This window comes from Salvelinus alpinus, chromosome 6 (assembly GCF_045679555.1).
Source record: "Salvelinus alpinus chromosome 6, SLU_Salpinus.1, whole genome shotgun sequence".
NCBI classification, from domain to species: Eukaryota; Metazoa; Chordata; class Actinopteri; order Salmoniformes; family Salmonidae; genus Salvelinus; species Salvelinus alpinus.
In genome coordinates, this window is record NC_092091.1 from 23,707,457 (window position 1) to 23,728,014 (window position 20,558).

At 42.6% G+C, this 20,558-nt stretch overlaps 1 protein-coding gene and 1 long non-coding RNA gene across 16 annotated transcripts in view; one reads left to right on the forward strand and one right to left on the reverse strand.

Moving 5' to 3' along the window:
* The window catches only part of LOC139578407 (nuclear factor 1 C-type-like), a 113,454-nt gene that overhangs the window by 11,934 nt on the left and 80,962 nt on the right, over positions 1–20,558 (forward strand). The window lies entirely within an intron of this gene.
* LOC139578408 (uncharacterized) overlaps positions 1–20,558 on the reverse strand; it is a 36,838-nt gene that overhangs the window by 5,603 nt on the left and 10,677 nt on the right. Inside the window, exon 3 of the long non-coding RNA XR_011675540.1 lies at positions 3,388–3,443. This is a non-coding gene — a long non-coding RNA (uncharacterized lncRNA). The remainder of the gene's footprint in view (positions 1–3,387; positions 3,444–20,558) is intronic.

Below are 20,558 nucleotides of genomic sequence, written 5' to 3' on the forward strand. Positions count from 1 at the left end.
AAACAGCGTTTTCTATTTACACAGGGTTGACTTATTGCGTAATGTACACTATTTAAAAAATATGTTCGTTTATTATAGATGTGTTATAATCTGTATGACTGAAAATTCAGCTTTGGGCACTTGCGATTGTCAGAAAGCAATACACCATGCATAAGAATAAGAATAGCAAAAACGTATTCAGCTGCAATAACTTCTTCGTGGCAGTGAATGCAGACGATTTGCAAGTATTTAGGCAATGATGAATCACATCATATATCACTGTCAAAGCAGACGCTGCTCTAAGTGTAGAGATTTACAGGAAGTACGGAAGTGGAGACAGTCCCGTGAGACTCCCACTGGCTGGCTGCTGCTGGGCTGCTGGACCTCAACTCTCCTTGGGTCAGAATCGTCACACGACACTGGTTCCAGTCCCAGACATCAGTTAAATTCATTTAGGAAATGTATCTCCAAAATTAGGACAAATCAAAGAGATACTTTTGGATGATTTGGATTTAATGCAAAAAAAAATTTGAATATCGGTCCAATGACTAGAATGGGATTTGTGCCACAAATGCTAAAATGTTAGCATGTGGAAACAGTTCCAGGGAAACTAAACCAAAGCATGGATTACTGTCATATCTTGTCCATGGACTGCTTACAGGGTAAGGAAAACAATGTGTCACTTGGGTAAACTATCCCTTTAACGTTAATGAGGCCATCTATGACACAGTCATGTTTGTCATTGTCGGTCTTTAGACAACTCTGTGTTTAGAGAGACATTTCTTTGTGTGGAAAATAAGCTCACCCTTTCAGCCAGTGTGCCATGCTAATAGTGACAGGAACAGAAGGGTGGGGTGGGAAGTGTACTCTCAGGGGCGGTGTCCTAGGACACCTGTGGGCGGAGTGCTTGGGCCTGGGCTGACAGGAAAGCTGGTGAGGATAAACCATGTTCAGCAAGCTTTCTGTTCTCCCTCTTTTATTTGTTGACTTTGATTTTTTTGTTCTGCTCAATTCACTTACAACCCCCTGCTTGTCGAACATCTCATTCCAAAACCATGGGCATTAATACGGAGTTGGTCCCCCCTTTGCTGCAATAACAACCTCGACTCTTCTGGGAATGCGTTCCACTAGATTTTGGAACATTTCTGCGGGGACTTTTTTCCATTCAGCCGCAAGAGCATTAGTGAAGTTGGGCAATGATGTTGGGCGATTAGGCCTGGCTCGCAGTCGGCGTTCCAATTCATCCCAAAGGTGTTCGTTGGGGTTGAGGTCAGGGCTCTGCGCAGGCCAGTAAAGTTCTTCCACACTGATCTCGACAAACCATTTCTGTATGGACCTCGCTTTGTGCATGTGGGGCATTGTCATGCTGAAACAGGAAAGGGCCTTCCCCAAACTGTTGCCACAAATTTGGAAGCACAGAATCATCTAGAATGTAATTGTATGTTGTAGCATTAAGATTTCCCTTCACTGGAACTGAGGGGCCTTGCCCAAACCATGAAAAACAACCCCAGACCATTATTCCTCCTCCACCAAACTTTACAGTAGGCACTATGGGCAGCGTTCTCCTGGCATCTGCCAAACCCAGATTCGTCCATCGGACTGCCAGATGGGGAAGCGTGATTCATCACTCCAGAGAACGCGTTTCCACTGCTCCAGAGTCCCATGGTGGCGAGCTTTACACCACTCCAGCCGACGCTTGGCATTGCGCATAGTGATCTTAGGCTTGTGTGCGGCTGCTCGGCCATGGAAATCCATTTTATGAAGCTCCCGACGAACAGTTCTTATGCTGACGTTGTTTCCAGAGGCGGTTTGGAACTCAGTAGTGAGTGTTGTAACTGAGGACAGATGATTTTTAAGTGCTACGCGCTTTAGCTCTCGGCGGTCCCGTTCTGTGAGCTTGTGTGGCCTACCACTTTGCGGCTGAGCTGTTGTTGCTCCTAGACGTTTCCACTTCACAATAACAGAACTTATAGTTGACCGGGGCAGCTCTAGCAGGGCAGGAATTTGACAAACTGACTTGTTGGAGAGGTGTCATCCTATGACGGTGCCACGTTGAAAGTCACTGAGCTCTTCAGTAAGGCCATTCTACTGCCAATGTTTCTCTATGGAGATGCATGGCTGTGTGCTCAATTTTATTCACCTGTCAGCAACAGGTGTGGCTGACATAGGCAAATCCACTAATTTGAAGGGGAGTCCACATACTTTTGCATATATAGTGTAGTAGTACGGCGCCACCCGAAGAAATTAGGATTAAGTGCCTTGCTCAAGGGCACATCGGCAGATTCTTCACCTTGTCAGGAGGACATGTTTGGCCATTTGGCTGTGACCTAATATGACTCCAGCACCGCTCGGCTGCAGAAGTAGGGCAAGAAAATCGCTCTCACCCAGTCTTAACTCAACAGGCAATATTGCACAAGAGAAATTCCTTTTACTTCAGCCCTGATGGTTGCCAGATAACTGAACTCAGAGGCGGTGTAATGTTTATTGATAAATATTGTCAAGGTTGTTGGAAGCTGTAAAGGAGGCTGTCAATGGAACACTTATGGACAAATAGAATTTGTTCTCAATACTATAACCTGGTTTAGTAAAGATTGAATGTTATAACCTCCTTTGAAGGTTTCATCAATGAAACGTTGGTAAAGCACAGTAAGCTGTTTCATATTAGCTGTTCTGAGAACACTTTGATTCAGTCTGCAGGAAACAGACTACGTATACAACTTTTAGTGGGAAAATATTGAAACAAAACTTTTAGCTCCCTCAATTCCTCACGGAAATGGTGCACATTTCTTCAGTTATTTTTTAAGTTTGTATATTATGATTATGAACACTTGTTACTGAAACAACATTTGTCCACCCCCGACCCTGGTTTTTCCAAAAACTTTGATAGATTCCAGTTAGAAAATTATACTTGAGACCAGGTAACAAGCAGGCCAATTGGGAGTTAGATTCAGCCACAGTGAGGCTCAGTGGTTTGATCTTCAAGGAGCAGTCAGCCCACGTCTCAATGAGTGGGTGCACAAGGCCTGATGGCTCCAGCACAGCTCCCAGGGCAGGTTTTTCTTCCTCAAAACACTTATGGAGGAGAAAGGGAGCTTAAAGAACAGGCTTTGTTCAAGGCTAAGAGCAGTGCCCTGTTGTGGCACGACAGGGATTAGGGAGATTAGCCCGCTAGTATGTTATGTAATTGAATGTAACTGTTAGGGATAAAGCCGCAAGGGACATTGTCAGGACTCACTGCTGCTTGAGAAATCACAGAGCCACAGACACAGAGAGAGGGAGAGACACAGAGAGAGAGAGGGAGGGAGAGAGAGAGTGCAAGAGATACGGAGACAAAGAGAGAGAGAGAGAGAGAAAGAGGGAGGGGATGGGCTGTTGGCCCGCCATTATCAGGTCACTCGGTTCTCTTACCTAGAATGGCGTGGTGGATGAAAAGCTTTCCCAATCTGGTTCAGAGTTAGTTAAATCTGGAAAACATTGAGTGGAAAGTCAACAGAGATTTATCCATTGCAAAGCTGGTCCTAATGATATTTTGTTTTGAAGCTGATCCCTCTGGTATGCCCTCTAAGATATAGAACCATGTTTATTCTATTCAGTACATTTCTATGAATAGACAGACATTGATAGTGGGCCTAAGTTTAATATGCTTTTTGACAACTGTACTTCATTGATTCTTTTCAGATATCCTAACAGAGTGAGTTTATATGACTTCACCTCATTGTAATTTTTGAAAATCAGCCACATAAGCCTCCAAGTTTTCTCTATTTGCATTGTGCAATGACCAGTATGGAATACAGAACTGGCACTTCCATCAACAGGGACAGATTATTGTGAAATAGACACAAATTGCTTATTGGACATTTATGACTGGCACACGAAAATATTTTTTTGTTGTTGTTGTGTCAAGTCCACGATTTTGAGTACTTTTCAATCACAGATAAAGACTGTAGGTTACTTAAGACAGAAAATATAGGAGGGGAGGATGGGTGTGCTACCATATAGCAAACCCAAACGTTGCGTGTTTGAATCACGTCATGGACTATTTTAGCTATGGCCCAAAAAATTGCCAAGGACTCCAGCCACCCTAGTCATAGACTGTTCTCTCTGCTACCGCACGGCAAGCGGTACCGGAGAGCCAAGTCTAGGTCCAAAAGGCTTCTTAACAGCTACTACCCCCAAGCCGTAAGACTCCTGAACTATTTGCATTGTCCCCCACCCCCATTTTTACACTGATGCTACTCTCTGTTTATTATCTATGCATAGTCACTTTACCTCTACCTATATGTACATATTACCTCAATTACCTCGAATACCTGTACTCCCGCACATTGACTCTGTACCGTTACCCCCTCTATATATATATTTATTTTTTAATTTTTTATTTCAGTTTATTTTAGTAAATACTTTCTCAACACTTAATTTTTTTTTTAACTGCATTGTTGGTTAGGGGCTTGTAAGAAAGCATTTCACTGTAAGGTCTACACCGGTTGTATTTGGCGGATGTGACAAATCAAATTTGATTTGATTTAATTAGCTACTCTGCAACAACTTACTTACAACTTTTTTAACTACTTAGCTTGCACGTTAGCTAACCCAAACCTAGCCTTAACCCTACTTAGCTAGAATGTTACCTAACCCTAACCTTAACCCCTAACCCCTAGCCTAGCTAATGCTAGCCACCTAGCTATTGTTAACCACAAGAAATTGGAATTTGTGTAATACACAAAATGTGTTGTGAAGAAAAATCATATAGTAAGACCTTTTCATGTGCCCCTCACCAATTTTAAATAAGTAATGCTTATTAATAAGCTGTGATAGTGTGTTTGATCGACAATGTACTTTTATGTGTTTTAATCATGTGTTTTAATCCTCTATTTCTGTTATGCCCTGAGGCTTCTGAACACAACATCCTGATTGTTAAGAAGGCCACCTGAGGATAGCTGTATTTATGATCATAGACAATCTAACTGGTTGTTCATGTTAAATCCACGTATGCATGTTATTATATGTTTTCTGTTTATTAGCACAGCACCTGAACAGATTTGCTACAGACCTACTTTTAAAGATGCAAAACATATATTGAATGGCTGTGCTTCTGGCACCAACAGCTGACCTGTTCAAGAAACGTTTCTCATTATTTTAGTAAACACATTATACCTGCTCCTCAACCAAATGTACAGTACCAAGCTAGAGGCTGCAGGTGTTGCTAGCACTCATGGAAGGGAATTCACATTCTTTGACAGCAACTTGGTTTGTTAGAGCTGGAATAAAACTCTCATGGTTATTTATAAAAACCTGTGCCTTATCCGATCTTGATAAGAAAAGCTTCAAACTGGGATGGATAACAGTCAATCATTCCTGAAATTCACATCTGACTTTAATTAATTGAAAGGCTCCATATCCTCCTCTTTTTGACTGATTATTCATCATTCCCTCTCTCTCTTTCTCTCTCTCTCTCTCTTTCTCTTTCTCTCTCTCTTATAAATGTTCCCCTGACATACAGGAGGGGAGATTTTATATATAAGAGCGAGAGAGAGGGAGAGAGAGAGAACCTAGTTAATTTCTCCTGGATTTTCCACAGTAGAGAGCGGAACCCAATTAAATGACCCCCTAATGTGATTAAAGCAGTGGAGATGAGAGGACAGGGGTGTAGAAGAGACAGGGGCTCCCGCGCCTGTCCCTGGACCAGTCAACGCCAGACCAGGAGGCTACTGAGGACCCTCGCTACTCACTGGCATAATCTGACGATCTTTGGGTCCAGTCAGATCTCCTGTTTTTCCATCATTCTAATCATAAATCATCTTCCAAATCATATTTGATACTCTGTAGGACCCCACAATACATAAACATCTTTTGTAGAAACAGAACGATCTGTCATGTCAAGTTTATTTGTCATATGCACAGGTTACACATTGTACACAGTACTTTGAAATGCTTCATCTGTTTGTCTGTGGTCTGCTGTTCACCACAGTCAGTTTATTTCTCTATCTTGTTTGGGTTATTCTCCGTTGACCTGGTTGAGGACTGTTCTGGGCTCAGTGTTCATTGGCTCATTACACAGGTGGGTTTTAAATGGCTGTTGACTGGTCTCCCAAATGTTGTGTTTTTTTAGCAGCATGATTAACATCCATTATTAATCCAGCCATGAGTAGTTCTGCAGAAGGTTCCCTTTGGTGCGCTCTATGACGCTCGCAGACGCCTCTACGAGACTCCATGTTGACTTTTTATACACAGTGTACTGTAATAGTGGCATCAGTATTGTATAGATATGTTCCTTTGTATTTTCAGGAAGGGAAAGGGACTGTGTTCGGTCCACTGCATATCCTGTACTTGCACTGTACAATGGAATTATGATTGACTATGCTACATAGTGCACCTTCAGATGTATACATCTAAAAACTATGACTCAGGCTTTGCGTGTAGCTTACAAAAATAACAAACCATCCCAAAACATGAATATTTGACATAATTGTCTAGTTTACAAAATTACATAATTTTTTTCTCTCTCTCTCAGAGGTGGTAATGATTTGAAATGAATCTGTTCTAAACATAATGATAAAACAAATAATGATAAAGCAAAAACAGGTTTTTATAAATCTTTGCAAATGTATTACAAATAAAAAACGAAAATATCAATTTTACATAAGTATTCAGACCCTTTACTCAGTACTTTGTTGAAGTACCTTTGGCAGTGATTACAGCATCGAGTCTTCTTGGGTATGATGCTACAAGCTTGGCACACCTGCATTTGGGGAGTTTCTCCCATTCTTCTCTGCAGATCATCTCAAGCTCTGTCAGGCTGGATGAGGAGCATCGCTGCACAGCTATTTTCAGGTCTCTCCATAGATGTTCAATCGGGTTCAAGTCCGGGCTCTTGCTTGGCCACTCAAGGACATTCAGAGACTTGTCCCGAAGCCACTCCTGCTTTGTCTTGGCTGTATGCTTAGGGTCGTTGTCCTTTTGGAAGGTGAACCTTCGCTCCAGTCTGAAGCAGGTTTTCATCAAGGATCCCTCTGCACTTTGCTCCGTTCATCTTTGCTTCGATCCTGACTAGTCTCCAAGTCCCTGCCGCTGAAAAACATCCCCACAGCGTGATGCTGCAACCACCATGCTTCACCATAGGGATGGGGCCAGGTTTCCTCCAGACATGACGCTTGGCATTCAGGACAAAGAGTTCAATCTTGGTTTTATCAGACCAGAGAATCTTGTTTCTCATGGTCTGAGAGTCCTTAAGGTGCCTTTTGGCAAACTCCAAGTGGGCTGTCATGTGTCTTTTTACTGAGGAGTGGCTTCCGTCTGGCCACTCTACCATAAAGGCCTGATTGGTGGAGTGCTGCAGAGATAGTTGTCCTAAATAAATAAATACAGTATGGGGATGAGGTAGTTGGATGGGCTATTTACAGATGGGCTATGAACAGCTGCAGTGATCTGTGAGCTGCTCTGACAGCTGGTGCTTAAAGCTAGTGAGGGAGATATGAGTCTCCAGCTTCAGTGATTTTTGCAGTTCGTTCCAGTCATTTGCAGCAGAGAACTGGAAGAAAAGGCGGCCAAAGGAAGAATTGGCTTTGGGGGTGACCAGTGAGATATACCTGCTGGAGCGCGTGCTACGGGTGGGTGCTGCTATGGTGACCAGTGAGCTGAGATAAGATGGGGCTTTACCTAGCAAAGACTTGTAGATGACCTGGAGCCAGTGGGTTTGGCGACGAGTATGAAGCGAGGGCCAGCCAACGAGAGCGTACAGGTCACAGTGGTGGGTAGTATATGGAGCTTTGGTGACAAAACGGATGGCACTGTGATAGACTGCATCCAATTTGTTGAGTAGAGTGTTGGAGGCTCTTTTGTAGATGACATCACCGAAGTCGAGGATAGGTAAGATGGTCAGTTTTAGAGGGTATGTTTGGCAGCATGCGTGAAGCATGCGAAATAGAATGCCGATTCTAGATTTAATTTTGGATTGGAGATGCTTAATGTGAGTCTGGAAGGAGAGTTTACAGTCTAGCCAGACACCTAGGTATTTGTAGTTGTCCACATATTCTAAGTCAGAACCGTCCAGAGTAGTGATGCTGGACGGGCGGGCAGGTGCGGGTAGCGATCGGTTGAAGAGCATGCATTTAGTTTTACTTGCATTTAAGAGCAGTTGGAGGCCACGGAAGGAGAGTTGTATGGCATTGAAGCTCATCTGTAGGTTAGTTAACACAGTGTCCTAAGAAGGGCCAGAAGTATACAGAATGGTGTCATCTGCGTATAGGTGGATCAGAGAATCACCAGCAGCAAGAGCGACATCATTGATGTATACAGAGAAGAGAGTCGGCCTGAGAATTGAACCCTGTGGCACCCCCATAGAGACTGCCAGAGGTCCGGACAACAGGCCCTCCGATTTGAAACACTGAACTCTATCAGAGAAGTAGTTGGTAAACCAGGCGAGGCAGTAGTTGGTGAAATAGCCGAGCAGTTGAGGTTGAAATGAAGTCAAACAAGCAGTAGGCCTAACAGAGGTGTGTTTTTCCTGGATATGACGTACGTGTGTCTGTGTGAGTACAGTATGTTTTGGAGAACCCTATCAACCTTATCTCTGGGTGACAGGAGGCAATGGGGTCTGCTACTATCATGTCCGCATCATGATGTGTCCACATGCCTGCATGCCTCTACATTGGCCCCTTCTGACAGTTATCGATGGGCCGTAGCGCATAGGAATTTTCAGTCTTGCCACCGGCTGTTGTTATATGAAGTCTATTACACTATTTTTTGGTTCGCTAGGCCATCTTTGTGTGCCTATGGGTTCCCTGGTTTTGTGGTTTATGATATCCACTGCAAGGGAAATTCCAGGATAATATCTCTGATATCAACTCTGAATCAATGGCCAATAAAACCAATTTTAAGTGTAACAAACTGGAACTATCAATTGCATGAATGGAAATTATACAACAGCACTACTAGAAAGTTCTGTCATGATGTCATGAATATGTTTTTGTATTATTACTCATTGCTTACTGAGCGAATAACAGCGTCTGTGATTGGGCCTTTAGAGTGTAGTTGAACCCAGAAAGATGTCACTTAGTCCAATGCGTGTTCTGATGGATGTCATGCGATGCAGATTGCAGACGGTGGCATCTTGTTCATGTCAGCCATGTCATAATGTGGAGTGGGCCCCGGCGATTCAGTCTCATTGTCAGTGTGCATGGCCTCAGAAATCATTTTAGTCCCGGGGTCATGCCCTGTCTGACTTTGTCATTGAGTTGGGGCAAAGGCATGAGCTGGTTTTAAGTAGGGCTCAGTGTGCTGGTCCGTGTCTCCCAGGCCTGGGACTGTAGAGACTGTAGGAAGCTATGGGAGTCAATAAAACGGCCCATATTTTCAGGCTCAAGGGGGACTTGGGCACTTTGATCCTCTAAATCAGAGGCCAATTGTTTTGCACTTAACAAGGTCAGAGCTCAAGTGGTTGTGTAGCATTGCTAAAACATTTTGCTCTGCTGTGAGATTCAGCAATGCATGACTGAGGACACTTGACCAATAATGCTGTTCTGAGCCATGTGGTGGTGATACAAAATCATTAATGTCCCAGTGCTTGGAAGGCTGCCACGGTGCCTCCTTTATTTAAAGAGGAGATTAAGCTGATCCTAACAGTTATAGGCCAATTTATATCTTGCCCTGTTTATTAAAAGTTTTGGAAAAACTTGTTAATAATCAAGTGACTGGCTTTCTTGATGTCTATTGAATTCTCTCTGGTATGCAATTTGGTTTCCGCTCTGGTTATGGATGTGTCACTGGAACCTTAAAGGTCCTAAATTATTTCACCACTTCCCTTGACTCTAAGCAATGTTGTGCTGCGATCTGTATTGACTGCCCAAGCTTTCGATACGGTAGGTCATTCCATTCTTTTGGGTCGGCTAAGAAGTATTGGTGTCTCCTGAGGGGTCTCCTGCCTGATTTACTAACTACCTCCCTCAAAGAGTTCATTGTTTAAAGTCAGAACATCTGCTGTCTCAGCCCCTTCCTGTTACCAATGGAGTACCCCAAGGCTCGATCCTACGCCCCCCGCTCTTCTCAATTTATATCAACAACATAGCTCAGGCAGTAGGAACCTCTCGCCTCTACTTATATGCAGATGATACAGTCTTATACTCAGCTGGCCTCTCCCTAGATTTTGTGAACGCTCTACAACAAACCTTTCTTAGTGTCCAGCAAGCTTTCTCTGCCCTTAACCTTGTTCTGAACAACTCCAAAACAAAGGTAATGTGGTTCAGTAGGAAGAATTGCCATCTCTGTATTCCCAGCACAAAACCCATTTGTTGATGCTTATTTATATAACCCTCATTGGCCTCACTCCTCCCTATCTGAGATACCTACTACAACCCTCATCCCCCCCAAAGCACACACATCCCTGGGTCACTCCTCTTTTCAGTTCGCTCTAGCTAGCGACTGGAACGAGCTGCAAAAAACACTCAAACTGGATAGTTTTATCTCTCTGTTGTGTTGCTACCATGTTGTGTTGTTGTCATGCTGTGTAGCTGCCATGTTGTGTTGTTGTCATGTTGTGTTGCTGCTATGTTGTGTTTTTGTCATGTTGTGTTGCTGCCATGTTGTGTTGTTGTCTTAGGTCTCTCTTTATGTAGTGTTGTGGTTAGGGTTGGGTGGTATTCCGATTTTTATACCGTCATAGCGTTTCTGTACCATTCCGAGGTACACAGTATTACCAGAAGTGCACACAAGGGGCACTATTAAAAAAAGGAAAACAAATGTTTTTTCTTTTTACTCACAAAACAATTTAGGCATCAAGGATCTTGAATGTCTCTGCTGTAACCAAGAAACTTGATCTTGACATCTAGCCACTTAGCTAGCAAGTTAGCAAACCAAATGCATAGCTGGAGCCCTGAGCTGGATATTGTTTATTTGACTCTTCTTAGATTTGTCGTAGTTATACTTAACTTAACTTATAAGCAGTGATGTAAGGGTAGGCAACAACACATCTGCTACGCTGATCCTCAACACTGGGGCCCCTCAGGAGTGTGTGCTTAGACCCCTCCTGTACTCCCTGTTCACCCACAATTGCGTGGCCAAACACGACTCCAACACCATCATTAAGTTTGCTGACGACACAACAGTGGTAGGCCTGATCACCGACAACGATGAGACACCCTATAGGGAGTCATAGACTGTTTTCTCTGCTACCGCACGGCAAGCAGTACCGGAGCGCCAAGTCTAGGACCAAAAGGCTCCTTAACAGCTTCTACCCCCAAGCCGTAAGACTACTGAACAATTAATCAAATGGCCACACCGGATTATTTACATTGACACCCCCCCTCCCCATTTGTTTTTTACACTGCTGCTACTCGCTGTTTATTATCTATGCATAGTCACTTCACCCCTACCTACATGTACAAATTACCTCGACTAACCTGTACCCCTGCACATTGACTCGGTAACGGTACGCCCTGTATATAGCCTCGTTATTTTATTGTGTTACTTTTTATAATTTTTTACTTTAGTTTATTTGGTAAATATTTTCTTAACTCTTTATTGAACTGCACTGTTAGTTAAGGGCTTGTAAGTAAGCATTTCAGCGCAGGTGACTAATAAAGTTAGATTTTATTTGTAGAACGCACCCCCGCAGCCCCCTCCCCCCCTAACGGTATTGAAAATTATACTGTCGATATTTGGAAATATCCCGCTATGCTGTATAAATGGTATATCGCCCAAGCCTAGTTGTGGTATATCTTTATTTTCTTTTTATCCCAGACCCGTCCCTACAGGAGGCCTTTTGCTTCTTGCTAGGCCCTCATTGTAAATAAGAATTTGTTCTTAATTGACTTGCCTAGTTAAATAAAGGTTAAATAAATGAAAAAAGTGTTTGGTACAATTTAATGAAGAACAAATGGATCATTGATCAGATAGAGTATACATATGTCTACTCTGTAGCCTGCATAACACACAGAAAAAACACTGCCAGAGAGAGAGAGATTGCTTTGGCAATGTTAACATATATTTCCCATGCCAATAAAGCCCTTGAATTGAATTGAATTGAATTGAATTGAATTGAATTGAATTGAATTGAGAGAGAGAGAGAGAGAGAGAGAGAGAGCTGGGAAAGAGGGAGAGCAAAAGGTGTTGAAAAGCTATCGATTTTGAGACATGACTCCACTGTGCCATTTTCCGTTATGCTGCACCAATCAATGGAGCTAATGTCTGACTGCCTGTCTGTTTCTGCCTACTAGCACACCTGCGATCAGAGCCAGGCTGGCAGTGTTGTCAGTTTCAATGGCAGGCTGCAGCAGTGGTCTTGTTCCCACACTTAGGGCCTAACAACCTAACCGTGGTGGTGGTCTCAGCTGCAGTCTCATCCTGCTCTCAGAACTTGACTTTCAGTCCTCATGGGTACAAACCAGATCATTTCTTGACAGCTTGCCTCTCTCTCTCTCTCTCTCTCTCTCTCTCTCTCTCTCTCTCTCTCTCTCTCTCTCTCTCTCTCTCTCTCTCTCTCTCTCTCTCTCTCTCTCTCTCTCTCTCTCTCTCTCTCTCTCTCTCTCTCTCTCTCTCTCTCTCTCTCAGTATGAAAAAGCCAGGGGAGGGTGGGAGAGGACAGATGCAAAGTAAGTTATTTGAAGTGAGACACGGACCCAAAAAATTAATCATATTGCATTTCCAGGAAAGTGGGCTTATCAGGGGTTTCACCTTGAATCAGCAGAGTATTTTCAGCTTGGGTTCATCATTCTGGCACTGACGGAGGTGGAGAGATACGTTTGAATTTTTGCTTTAAACTGTGTAATTGTGAATCTGTATTCGCACTAGGGCTAGGCGACATGGCCTAAAAATCATATCTTTATTATTTTCAAACTTATGTGCTTATACTGTATATATATATATAAACTTATATATATATAATTTTTTGTAAAGTTTTCTCTAAATAAGCTTTGTGATACAATAAGGTCAAATACACTGTATTTAAAACAGTAAGCTATAATCTAATGAATTCAGGGCTTGTGAAATTATGTGTCCACAATCATAAGACCCACTAATAATGTAATTATTTTATCAAAATAGTTTAACCAGCTTTTTTGCAGTAATCACTGATCTGGCTTTTAAGTCTATGAAAATGCCCTTTTTGTTACAAATGTAACCAGAACTATGCATAATGCACATTCGCTTCTTGTTGCAGGCATAATAGAAAATCAAAACAGATCTCTCAAGCACAAGCCCACGTGCTAGTGAGTAACCAGCTAATCTTTATAGGAATCTTTATATGTCAGGTTTAGCCTACTTGGATCTACACTGAACAAAAATATCAACGCAACATGTAAAGTATTGGTCCCATTTTTCATGAGCTGAAATAAAAGACCCCAGAAATGTTCCATATGCACAAAAAGCTTATTTCTCTCAAATGATGTGCACAAATTTGTTTACATCCCTGTTAGTGACTAGTTCTCCTTTGGAGAAGGATAAGGATAATCCATCCACCTGACAGGTGTGGCATATCAAGAAGCTGATTAAACAGAATGATCATTACACAGGTGCAGCTTGTGCTGGGGACAATAAAAGCCACTAAAATGTGCAGTTTTCTCACACAACCCAATGCCACAGATGTCTCAAGTTTTGAGGGAGTGTGCAATTGGCATGCTGACTGCAGGAATATCCACCAGAGCTGTTGCCAGATAATTGGATGTTAATTTATCTACTGTAAGCCACCTCCAAGGTCGTTTTAGAGAATTTGGCGGTACGTCCAACCGGCCTCACAACCTCAGACCAAGTGTATGGCGTCGTGTGAGCGAGAAGTTTGCTGATGTCAACATTGTGAACAGAGTGCACCATGGTGGCCGTGGGGTTATGGTATGGGCAGGCATAAGCTACTGACAACGAACACAATTGCATTTTATTAATGGCAATTTGAACGCACAAAAATACCATGACGAGATCCTGAGGCCCATTTTTTGGGGGGGGGAATCTGTGACCAACAGATACATATCTGTATTCCTAATCATGTGAAATCCATAAATTATGGCCTAATACATTTATTTCACTTGACTGATTTCCTCATTTGAACTGTAACTAAATGGTTGCATGTTGCGTTTATGTTTTTGTTCAGTATATTTTATAGCTAACAGGGCAGAACAGTTAAATTGTTATGAACGCTCCCTTCTGTCCGTCTCCAACTGTTTGAACAGCATGCTAGCCTGTCCAGTTTGTTCAGATGTTGAAATCAAGTGGCCTAGCTTATTTCTCAGAATGAGAACAAGTTGGCAATTCCATACATAATTGTGTTTTATGCTTATTGCACATTTATAAAACAGATTTGGCAAATATTGTCGCATTGTGTTTTGGTGTCCAAATGATCGATTCTGTTGGCCCAAACCTCTAATGCAAATAGCGAGTTGAAACCCCTTGTCTGAGAGGAAAAAGTGATATCTCATCTTTGTTGTTGCGAGTGGCAGGCCCCCGACAGCTGCAACCAACCATAGAAATACAATCCATAGATGGCAGTTCCCATAAGACTTTCATCCATTGCTAGTCTACCCAGTCAAATGACCAGGGTAAGAGGTTACAAAACCCTTTCTATGGATTATATGTCTATAGCAACAAGCTGTAGCCTATATTTGTCTCACATGCTGCCCAAACTGCAGCGTTCCCGACTGTAGACATACATGTAACTGCCAAAATAAAGGAAACACTTGAGTAAACAAGGGATGTTATGGTGTGAGGTGCATTTGCCTGGCATGGTTTAGGTCCACTTGTAGAATCTATGCCAAGGCGCGTTGAAGCTGTTCTGGCAGCTCGTGGTGGCGCAATTACCCTTTTAAGACGCTCAATGTAGGTGTTTCCTTAATTTTGTGCTTGTGATAAAACTTAAATCCACAGTTATTTTTTTATAAACTATTGATTCTCTGTGGCTAAATGATGCTCTCTGGTGTATTCTGAACATTGAGAGCGGGCTCCTGTGGTTGGATAATAAAATATAATCATAAAAAAAATACTTTATATTTTTGCCTCTTGGGCCCAGCCCCTGACTCACACAATTGACCAGTCACATGTATTTATTATGCAGTTTTTATTTCATATTTTATTAATCAGTTACCCAATCAAGGCATAGCCCCCCCAGTTACCCACGTGGGCCCCTACCTCCTCTCCTCCCTCCTTCTGAAGATTAGCAGAGCGGCAGCAGGCAGCAGCAGGCTGTCTACACTCATTGAGAGCAGGCTCCTGAGTCTTCTTGTGGTTGACGCTTGCAGTGAAAAAATATGAAATATATACTACACATATAATAATGTTTTAATTTTAATTTTATATTTGTATATTTTTTGCTGCCTCTTGGGCCCCCCATGGGCCAGGGCCCAGGTGTTTCATTAATCTGGCCCTGCAAACGGCACAAAAGCCACTAAGGAGATGAGACCGAAACGACAACATGAGAACAAGTGGACATAAATGCTCATAAAAATGAAAAAAAATGAAATGCTTGTTTCTTGTGATACAGGTATTTGGAATATCATGCAAAAACATACATTAGAATTAATCAAATTAATTTGATATATCGCCCAGCCCTAATTTGCACTTCTTGAATCTTTCGTCATGACATTACTGGGTTTCTCTAGTCATCCGAGGATCTAAAACATATGGTTGATGACGTCTCCGAATGGCATAGGAAACACCAAACTCTCTCCCTCCCACAAACAAACCAAAAGATCACAGATTCAGTCATGACTGAAATATAAATTTAAATAGCTTACACAAATGTGCTATCTTAATTTGACCAGTTTCTCACAGCTGGAAAATAATCATGCAGCAACAGAAAATGTGAATTATTATGTGGATTATAATTAATGGCCATTTTTGTAGTGGTTGATACATTTTTCTTTAGGGCAAATCAAGTCTGACATGTGAAAGTGGAAATTACAAACTTTAGAAGCCTTCAATACACTACAATTTGCATTTCCTGCTGCGCAGGGAAATTCTCTGAAATAACAGTGATCAAATTAAGAGTGTAAATCTGTAGATTTGTATTTTGATCCCAATGTCACAGTTTATGTTCACTACTGGAACAGTTAAGATGCTGTGATTTCTTGAACGGTTCTCAAATCTTGAGATTTGCAATTAGAAAACTTACCCCCATCATTCCCATGCTACTAAATTATGTTTTCTCACGTTGAAAGGACTTATGTTTGATGTTTTGAAGACGAGGCAAGACGACATTATCAGTTACTCTCTCAGGATGTCTTTTACTATAACAGCCCTTTGCCAAGCCTAGACAGCCAGACTCTCACATGTTCAACCGTCCTGTGTACACACAGACATGCATGGTCATTATCTCACAGTCTCCTTTCCCACGTTAGGGGCTCTCATGGGATGTGTTGAAGGCCCACAGAGACCTGTCTCAAATCAGCCCAGACACACGGCTGCTTGTGCTACTTAAACCCAAGGCAGACGCAGGGATTACACTACATGACCAAAAGTATGTGGACACCTGTTCTTTGAACATCTCATTCCAAAATCATGACCATTAATATGGAGTTGGTCCCCCCTTTGCTGGTTATAACAGCCTCCACTCTTCTGGGAAGGCTTTCCACTAGATGTTGGAACATTGCTGCGGGGTCTTTTTTCCATTCAGCCACAAGAGCATTAGTGAGGTCGGGCACTGATGTTGGGTGATTAGGCCTGGCTCGCAATCGGCATTCCAATTCATCCCAAAGATGTTCAATGGGGTTGAGGTCAGGGCTCTGTGCAGGCCAGTCAAGTTCTTCCACACAAATCTCAACAAACCACTTCTGTATGGACCTCACTTTGTGCACGGGTGCATTGTTATGCTGAAACGGCAAAGGGCCTTCCTCAAACTGTTGCCACAAAGTTGGAAGCACGGAATCGTCTAGAATCTGTAGCGTTAAGATTTCCCTCCACTGGAACTAAGGGGCCTAGCCCAAACCATGTAAAACAGCCCCATACCATTATTCCTCCTCCACCAAACATTAGTTGGCACTATACAGTTGGCACTATGCATTGAGGCAAGTAGTGTTCTCCTGGCACCCGCCAAACCCAGATTCGTCCGTCGGACTGCCAGATGGTGAAGCGTGATTCATCACTCCAGAGAACGCGTTTACACTGTTCCAGAGTCCAATGGCGGCGAGCTTTACACCACTCCAGCTGACACTTGGCATTGCGCATGAGGATCTTAGGCTTGTGTGTGGCTGCTCGGCCATGAAAACCCATTTCATGAAGCTCCCGATGAACAGTTCTTGTGCTGACGTTGCTTCCAGAGGCAGTTTGGAACTCGGTAGTGAATGTTGCAACCGAGGACAGACGATTTTGTGCTTCAGCACTCGGTGGTCCCGTTCTGTGAGCTTGTGTGGCCTACCACTTCACGGCTGACCCGTTGTTGCTCTTAGACATTTCCACTTCACAATACGAGCACTTAGAGTTGACCGGGGCAGCTCTAGTAGGGCAGAAATTTGATGAACTGACTTGTTGGAAAGTTGTCATCCTATGATGGTGCCACGTTGAAAGTCACTGAGCTCTTCAGTAAGTCCATTCTACTGCCATTGTTTGTCTATGGAGATTGCATGGCTGTGTGCTCGATTTTATGCAACTGTCAGCAACGGGTGTGGCTGAAATTGCCAAATCCACTTATTTATAGGGGCGTCCACATACTTTTGTATTTTGTATAGTGTAGATCCGTCAACATAAAGCATGTATTGTTAATGGCATGCAGTGGAGTTAATGAGGTTTATTTGCCACTCAAATAATGGCAAGGAATGATAAACCCTCACTACTTTCAGTGAGACTGTGGGAAACAGATGCAATGTCCAGTCTTTTCTAAGAAGAAGAAGAAGAAGAGCCATGGACAATGGCCATAATCAGTGGTGTAAATAGTACCCAATTTTCATACTTGAGTAAAAGTAAAGATACCGTAATGGAAAATGACTCAAGTAAAAGTAAAATCACCCAGTAAAATACTACTTGAGTAAAAGTCTAAAAGTATTTGGTTTAAAATATACTTAAGTATCAAAAGTAAATACTAAAATATACTTAAATATCAAAAGTAAAAGTATAAATAATTTCTAATTCCTTATATTAAGCAAACCAGATGGCACCATTTTATTGTTTTTGAAATTTACGGATAGCCAGGGGCCTGCTACAACATTCACACATTATTTACAAATGAAGCCTGTGTGTTTAGTGAGTCCACCAGATCACAGACAGTAGAGATGACCAGGGATGTTCTCTTGATAAGTGTGTGAACTGGACCATTTTCCTGTCCTGCTAAGCATTCAAAATGTAATGAGTACTTTTGGGTGTCAAGGTGTGGAGTAAAAAGTACAATATTTTCTTAAAGAATTTAGTTCAGTAAAAGTAGTGAAAAATATAAATATTAAAGTAAAGTACAGATACCCAAAAAACTACTTAAGTAGTACTTTAAAGTATTTTTACTTAAGTACTTTACACCACTGGCCATATTAACCCAGTTTTGGAGAGAATGAGTGATCTGTTCATCAACACTAATAAAGAACTTTGACGTGGAAATTGCAGATGGGTTTTCCCCAGTATTTAATTGAGTCATAGTGAGTATGGCGTGTCTGACTCTGAACTCATACTGCCGCATAGTGAGTATGGCGTGTCTGACTCTGAACTCATACTGCCGCATAGTGAGTATGGTGTGTTTGACTCTGAACTCATACTGCCGCATAGTGAGTATGGCGTGTCTGACTCTGAACTCATACTGCCGCATAGTGAGTATGGTGTGTTTGACTCTGAACTTATACCGACGAAACACAAAATACAGCTTGTTAGATCAACATTTCAAAGGTCAGAATGTTCCCTTTCAGTTGACGGAGCACCTCCATAGTTGTGAGACCGTCACAAAGCTGTAGCCTCCATGTGGGACAGCAAAGGAGATCGACAGAGTGAGCTAACCCAAATACTGCAGTGAGTCTTCCCTCCTCTGTAGCTTGCTGCCTCTGTTCCAGTGCCCATCCCTCCTCCCTGCCCTCTATTGTCATTGTGCGTGGCTGAGGGCTGACTCAGCGATTGTGCAGCTACTAGGCAGGATGACTCACTGCTGGAAGTCAACACAACATCCCCTTTGACCCACTTAACATGCACAGCCATACCACGGCCCTGCTGGAAACAGGCCGACACACTTTCCCTAACTATTTATTACTCAGTAATGGAGCTAACAGTTATTTAGATATCCACATTCAGTATCACGCAGGGACATTCCTGTAATAGAGATGAGTGGTGAGATTGGTGCAGTCTTGGGGTTATTACTGATCGTTTGTTCTTGACGGGAACGATGCTTTTCACATCGTAACTGACCAAGGAAGGTTTGCCTCTGAAAAAGTGGAATTGTGCTGATGGTCTGGAGGAGATGGACACTGCAGACACTTTCATGGACGGTCAGTGTCTAGCCAGTCACACCCTAGTCACTTTCCTTCTAAATCTGGTTCCCTCTACAGTGTTGTGCCTGTTTGTAGGTGTAGTTGGCTGGCAGTGTGGTTAGAAGGTCTTTGGTACTAGCAGAGAGCATTTTTCTGATTTCTTGGCAATCAGCTGTTTTAGTATTCTACGACCATTAGCATTGAAATGAGAGAGGGAAGGAGATTTTGCCATTTTCATCCAGAGCCTCTGGCGATTGCTGCAGTTACAGTGCAGGATGGGGTGTGGAGGGAGGAATTCTTGTCATGAAAGCTTAGAAAGGCATAAATTCTGAGCATAATGAATTCAACATCACACTTGCCTCGATAAAGAGAATATGGGGGGAAAAATACAGCTCTTCAGTTTAAGTTGATGTTATAATACCGTACCTACAATATTCACAATGCAAAATAGGGTAAGGCTATACCAACCTTCCTGATGACAAAGGTGGTAGATTCTGTAGAAGTAATTTGAAAGTTCCATAGCTTAGATGTGTTATTTCATCAACTGTAAGAATACTTTCCACCCTCTCCTTCTTTGCTTGGGTTGTGACACGTGCTTGGCACAAAGTGTGACCATGGCAACATTGTGCATCTGACCACAACTCCACCATTCTCTCATTCGCTAGAAAGACCAACCCCCCTCCGGAAAAGGATTTGCAAAGAAATTACATTCTCTGTTTAAGACATAATAAAAATGGTATCCGAGCAACGAGCAGGAATAAAAACACATCTCCCTGGGCTCTGCAAAAACAAAATGATTAAATTACTGCACAAACACAGCTGTGATGGTCATGTCTTTCCTCTATGAGCAGGGCTCTGGACTCAGGTTATTTCTGGCCACTCTGACTCCAGTCAGTAGCCACCAGTATATACTATTGAATGGCCAAACTGATAGGTGCACAGAACAGATATCTTAGCAGGCCTCTGCTCTAAGCTGAGCTGCCTTCAGACCCAGGCTCTGATCAAAGATCTGCAGTCGGTCTGCCATATGGGAACTCATTCATCACCTCTGTTTATCAATAACATTCTCATCGTCAGAGTGTAAACAAATCTGAAGTCAAAGCAACCTTTTGATTTTGATTGTAGAAAAACCTTAGCATTCCATTGGAGCGGGTCCCTGCCCAGTATGGAAAGGAGAGAGAGGGTCCGCTTCTCAACTCCTTCCCTCAACTCCTTTACTCTGCACGGCTT